We start from the raw sequence: 7023 nt of genomic DNA on the forward strand, positions 1-7023 counted from the left end.
AACACAGGACCTATATTAACATATACTTGGGTTCGAGGGTGAACCGGCGGTAGTTAACTTACCTTGATATTCAGTCCATGTAAATAGCGAACCAAATCCCTCCTTATCTTAAGTGAAACTCTTGAATTGACAACCATAATTATAACCTCACTTGCAAAAACACGAACCCAACCATCTCCAACCCACCTAATAAAAGTGTAGCTTAACAGGAATTTCATTTGAGCTTCACACATGAAGCCCTATCTAGACGTAAACCAAATTGATCTAAAATTTTACTAGGTAGCAGCCCACAATGCCCGAATTCTCCAACCTATAACCCAAAATTTGTGGGTAGTAACAAATTAGAACTAAAAGTTAGTGGTTAACTAAGGTACGAAAAATCCCTCTAACCAAAACAAAAAACTCACCCAAATGGAGACAAACAGTGGCTAAGGATGACAGTGGTTGAGCGCAGTGGCTGGTGATTGAAATTCCACACGATAGAGGTGTTAGAGTTAGATAACATGCAACAGAAGTATCAAAGATCTATAAGCATTCAAATTCACTGATTTTGGTAGAAACTAAAGCATGCTCTTCTAAAAAGAGGGTTTTAAGATCATGCCTTTGAAGAACTATCTAAGAACTTGATTGTACAGCAACAGTCTTCACCAAAGATCACCGTGAACCACCTCAAGATCTTCTCCACTATCCTCTTGGAGCTTTAGACCGAGTTGTGGGACTCAAGAATAGCTTGAAATGATGAAGAATAGTGAAAAACTCACAGCAGCTCACTTTGAATAACTCTTTCTTTTCACTGAAATTTTCTCTCAAAATTTATGTGTTAGCATCATTTCAAATCACTTCAAACTTCTTTATTTATTGCAGATAAACATGCAAAGAAGAGAAATGCATGGCTTGCAACTCATGCTTGGAGTATTAATGAAGAGAAGGAAATGGACTTTGTGTGAGCATGAAGAAGATGATATTGGAAAATCAATATTTTCCATTTTGTAGGCATGCAAAACCGATTTTCTAATTTTCTTTGAAAATCAAAATTTGATTTCAAAACCATTTTGATTTATAAAACTGAAAAATGATTTTCTAAAATTAATTTAAAATATTAATTAATTTAATATCAAATATTAAATTAATTTCTGCACAATAATCATCATATATTTAAATCATATTTAAATATATATTCTCCTATTCCGTTTAATTTGACGTTTCAAATTAATTTCTCAAGCTACTCTAAAGCTTAATCATTTACGAGTTAGTAGGGTGACCTCGCGGACCTACAGATCATGGGCTCTAACAATTCGAGATTAATTGGCTAAATTCATTAGTCCAATCTAACCCTCATTCGTTAACTAATGGGACACTCCACTATAGCCCATAATTGAACTCCCCTCACTGTAGATATATTATGTCCACTTAATAACTATAATCAGTAAGTCGATCATTCACAGGTTGTTCGTAATCACAGCTAAGTCAAAATTACCGTTTTACCCTTGTAAATACATCTTGTTCCTTAAGTTCCTACTGGCCCTCTAATGAACAATTCTGATTCACAATCTCTATGAATCAAATCCTTTCTCTATCATGAGAAGGCGGGGCCCCGATTGTTCAAGATCTAGAATCAGTACTTAAGAGAACAACTATCTGCTAACCCTAAATAGGGTAAGAGTGAATTCCATCTATGTCCCCAGCTATTCATTCGGTCTTATCCTCAAAATGGTAAGCTTATTGAGCAATGTTGTTGGACTACTTTCACCGTTTGTAGATCAAAGGATAATCTCAAACAAACATGAGTTCATAACTAGCTCAGGATTAAGATCGAGTTAATCCAGATTATATGATAAATGAAATAGTCAGTTTTAACAGTAAACGGTCATTATAAAGAAAAGTTCCTATTTTCATGGTTCAATCTATATGCAAACTCATTGCATCGGATGCTCTCCACTCACATGTCTCACCACGAACGATTTGTGGATCACATCGTTTGTAGCACTTTACAACTTCTTGTAACAACTACAAAATATGTCGCATCCAATAGTGTTACCAGAACGAGATACCCAATTTCATCCATATACTTATTAGACCATTTTGGTTATATACCGTTAACTTGATTCTGTTTATGTCACTACAATGCAAAATCAACAAGTCATTATTATTAATAAATAGAATGTTTAACACGAACTGCAAGTTCTAGGACATTCCCAACAAGAGGAAGAAAGACGGCCAATGACAATTGACGAAAAAAGGTAGTGGCGCAGATGTTGGCGGATGCACGACGCGAACCGGATGAGCTACAAACCAAGGTTGCCAGACCTGCACGGCCACACACCCAGACGACTCGCATGATCAATCGGTCGGACGGGGAGCTATAGCGAAGACTCAATCAACGCCGACTAAATTGAGCAACGATGGTTTGGAGGAAGTACACGGCTAGATCTGGTGTCGAGCGGGTGGAGCCAAGTGGACGGATGGCTAGTGAAGCGTTGCGGTTGGGTTGGACGATGGCGGGCGAATACGGGTCAGCGACTAGACCTCATGGCGGCGCGAACGAAAACTAGAGGGGGGTCATGCGACACTTCACGAAGAGAAAAAGAAAGAGATTTCTCTCTCATTTTTTTTTTTTTTTCTATTTTCCTTACATGCTTAATGAGGTAACCCTAACATATATACATTTCTTTTAAAACCCTATACCTTAAAAATAATAAAATAAACCTTCTCCTATTTTTAAAACCCCTAACTTCCTCATTATATATATATTTCCTCAACTTATTTGATTAATTTGTAAGTTAGAGAGATAATAGGACCTTTTGTGTTTTGCATTTTTTAGATATGGGGTAGATAGATAATTTTGAAGAAGTTTTGGAAATGTAATTTTTTAAACCGTTCATATTGGGTTGACTGTTAAAATTATGTTTCGTATATTCTTTTAGAAATGTCCATGTGGGACTGTCCATATTCTTCATGGAGTTATAAAGTTTTATAATGACAATATTGAATAATGTTATCTTTTGTCATATTGGAGAAAATTTTAGTTCATAAGATTGAAAATGTGTTTGGTTGTTTATTTGTTTTGATGGATATTTGTCATAATATATCACATGTGATTGTTGGATTAAAATGCAGGAATAATTTAGAGGTAAATATCTATATTAATCTTTCTTTAAAAAAAAATCACAAGCATACTTGATGAATTAAGCATGTCGAGATATATATATTTGACAAGTGAACTGTCAAAAAGTCTTGCAGTTGACATTTTATTCTTGTCAACCTATATTCTTGACATTTTTTCAGTATCAAATCAAGTATATCTTGATATTTTTCACATATGAAGTGAAAATGTTCTTGACGTTTTTTATTTGTCAATAACATCAATATTCTTGACATTTCAAAAATGTCAAGTGTCACTGTTCTTGACGTTTTTTCTGTATCGAGAACATCGATATTCTTAACACTGAATTCCTTAACGTTTTTTAAAACGTTAAGAAAAGTGACACTTAACACTTAAAAGACGTCAAGAAACATTATTTTTATACCAGTAAACCTAGTTTTTAAGCCCAACATGCATTTATGGAAAGTTTAGTTGATGCTGATTTATGATTCCATCAAATTGTGTATAAATGTATATCATATATAGTCACAAATAATTTATTTTGTTATGTGTGCACAAGTTCTTAATTAGGTTAAATTACAATTTGTTTAAATATTAAATTTGATTATAACTTGATAAACTTTCAAACGGTAAATAAAAAAAATCAATTATTATTTATTTTCACAAGTTTTGGATTATATTTGTTGTTAGTCACCGTCATTGACATCGATGGATAAAAATGTTATCTATTATTTTGATTCAGTTTGGTAAACATTTCATCTTTTATTTTTGACGTTTAAAAAATTAAGTCCATTTACTATTCATTTCTTACCATTATTTATAAGCACAGTAGTTGTATTATTACCCAAATTCTAAAAAAAAAAGAAAAAGTTTTTAGAAGCTATCTTTTTTTTTTAGTTTTCGAAATTTTGTTTGATTTTTTAAACAATTGGTAAAAAATAGATATAGTTTGGAGGTAGAAGTAGAGTCTATAGATTTAATTTTAAAACATGAACACAAAAAACAAAATGATTACTAAACAATACATTCATTATCTAAATTTTAAACAATATAAAGCATATTTTGATTTTTAATCATCACATAAAATAACAGATAAACTATACATGCTTATTATTATTATTTTTATAATACATGAGATCCGTCGGATCAAATTTCAAATTTTGATAATACAAATTTATGTCATGAGGATATATTGACACTATATATATATCGAAAAATGTTTATGATGTCGTATGATTTTTTTTTAATTCAAATAATGTTGAGGTGGAGGATTTAATATTCTTCTTTGAAAAAGATGCTTATTTGGCTAATTTATTAAATTATGCTTGAATCGGTTAGTTAGATAAATAAATCAATAGTCCTTAAACTTTTATAAAGCTAATAAATTAGTCCCTAAATTAATATTATTATCATCGTCATATTAACAAGTTGGTCATTTAGGATATATTTGATTGACAATCTAGATTATGTTTTATCTTTTTAGATTTATTGAGTTCAGTAAACATGTCTTTGATATACAACTCGAATTCTATTTTTTAAAAAGGGATTTTCAAAAAAAAAAAAAAAATGAAGGAAACTATTTACACAACATAGTAAACTCTTAATATTCTTTGATAAAGGTTGATGGAAGTCATTGTCTATCAATGATATAACTGATAGAAGTCTATCATTGATAGATGCTTATAGAAGTTGATGTCTATCAGTGTTTTTTGCTATTTTTATAAATAGTTTGATATTTTTTCTATCTATGAAAAATTTTCTTTTTTAAAGTTGTTTTCGAATTATGTGATCCAAATAGTAAAAAAATCTGGAAACAACATTTTTATACTTTCATGAAATTTAAATTTTGAACTTTAAATTTTAAATACAAAATTATACTAGAAATAAAATTTTAAAATTTTAAAATACAGTATGTCATGTTATAAACTCAATTTATTTCTTAAAGGTTAAAATGTATAATATATAATATATTAAAATTTATATAATATTNCAGTATGTCATGTTATAAACTCAATTTATTTCTTAAAGGTTAAAATGTATAATATATAATATATTAAAATTTATATAATATTATAAGATAATAATTATAAAAAAAAAAAAAAAACCTAAAACATGTTTATAACTCGATTAATAATAGTTTATAGCCAAATAATATTAAATAAGGAACTACAATTAGTTTTATTATTATCAAACACATTTAAAATAATTATTTAAATTAGAATCGAAATTTTAAAACTACTACCAAACTCGAAAAATATGAAATATATGGAATATATTATTTTCAAATTTTCTACTAGACACATTCTAAGTCGTTAAAATTGATTTTTTAGTCATGTATGGTAAGGTGGCAATTATGGGAATAAAGTATTGCTTTTTCTTTTTCATTTTTCTTTTTTTAAAAAACAAAGAAATAAATAAAATTTTGGTTGCTTGCATGAGTGTTGTGTTTTTTGGTTGATTTTGATGGAGGGCAATGCAATGCATATGGAAGTTTGTGGCGGTAGGGATCCAGTGCGGGCCCACTCATACCGGAAATGTGGTCCGCGTGGGACCCATTAAGATCAGAGAGTCCAAAACGCTCATCATATTTGCTTCATTAGCTGATTATATGTTTTCCTTTTTTCTGACTTTTTTTTGCGCTACTTTCACTTACTTACGTTTCCATCTCATTCCACTTGGCATTATTTCTAAAATATATTTGTTTTCCTTTAATCTATGATATGAGATATGATACGACGATACGTGCATTTATAAAAAATTAGGAAATTAATACGTTGAATATACATTTTTTTTCCTTAAAAAATATAGGATATATAAATTTAGCATATAGATTAATGACAATAGTATGAAATACAATACAAAAAAACAACATCTAAGATGTTGAAGTACAATAATTAATAAAATGCAATAAGTGACTCGAATTGATCAAAAAAGAAGAAAGAAGATCAGAGGGAGAAATATGAAAATAAATGAAGAACTTGTTCGTTGAATTGTTGAAGATATTCAAGTGGACTATATTTTGGTAGATTTTGTGATGACTCAAATGTGAATATGAAAATTAGATAATTATAGGGTTTGGTCTTTTATTTTCTATTTTTTCCTTTTAGTTTTGGACTCGAATGGTGAGATTTTAAAATAGGCTGCCTAGTTTTAGATTGAGAAAGATTTGATGAGTCGATTATCTTTTTTCTTTAAAAAACGGTAAGCATACAAATAGATATGCTAAATCGGGAAATATCGGTATTTGATACGAATTCTTTGTCTCACATAAAGTATTTGTGCTTTATGGCCTTTAATTTTAATTACTTGACATATGATGTCAGTTGAGCTATGTTAATTTTAGTTATATAAATATTTTAATATTCTACCCTGTGTTGTCGTTTTTATTTTTTTTTTTATTATTTGACAAAACTTCAATTTAGGTTCATTAGATCACGACTTGATAGATCAGACACCAATTATTATTTTAAAAGTTCAAAGTTTGATATTCGTTTCATAATTGTGGAGGTTAAAAAAATTAGTTTCTTATGACACAGTGCTTAATAGTTAGTAATTTGACAAAAAAATCAGAAGAGTAAAATCATCATTTAAAAGATATAAGTATCTAATTTTTCCTTTTTGGATTTGTTAGAAATTTTGATTTTTTTTCAATTACAATAGTTATTTTCAAATGTAGTAAAATAAATTAAAATATTTATAAATATAAGAAAATATCATTGTCTATCAGTGATAGACACTGAGAGATGTTTATCCGTGTATACCCATATTTATTAATAATAGATCGTGACATTTTTTCATATTTGAAAATATTTTTCAGCAATTTTTTTATTTAAAATAGTTTTTCTATGACATTTGATTTAGGGGATTCGATGATGTTTTTCTTCGTATATCTCAATTAATTCACCACGTATTATGTCGTA

This window comes from Benincasa hispida, chromosome 1, assembly GCF_009727055.1.
Source record: "Benincasa hispida cultivar B227 chromosome 1, ASM972705v1, whole genome shotgun sequence".
NCBI classification, from domain to species: domain Eukaryota; kingdom Viridiplantae; phylum Streptophyta; class Magnoliopsida; order Cucurbitales; family Cucurbitaceae; genus Benincasa; species Benincasa hispida.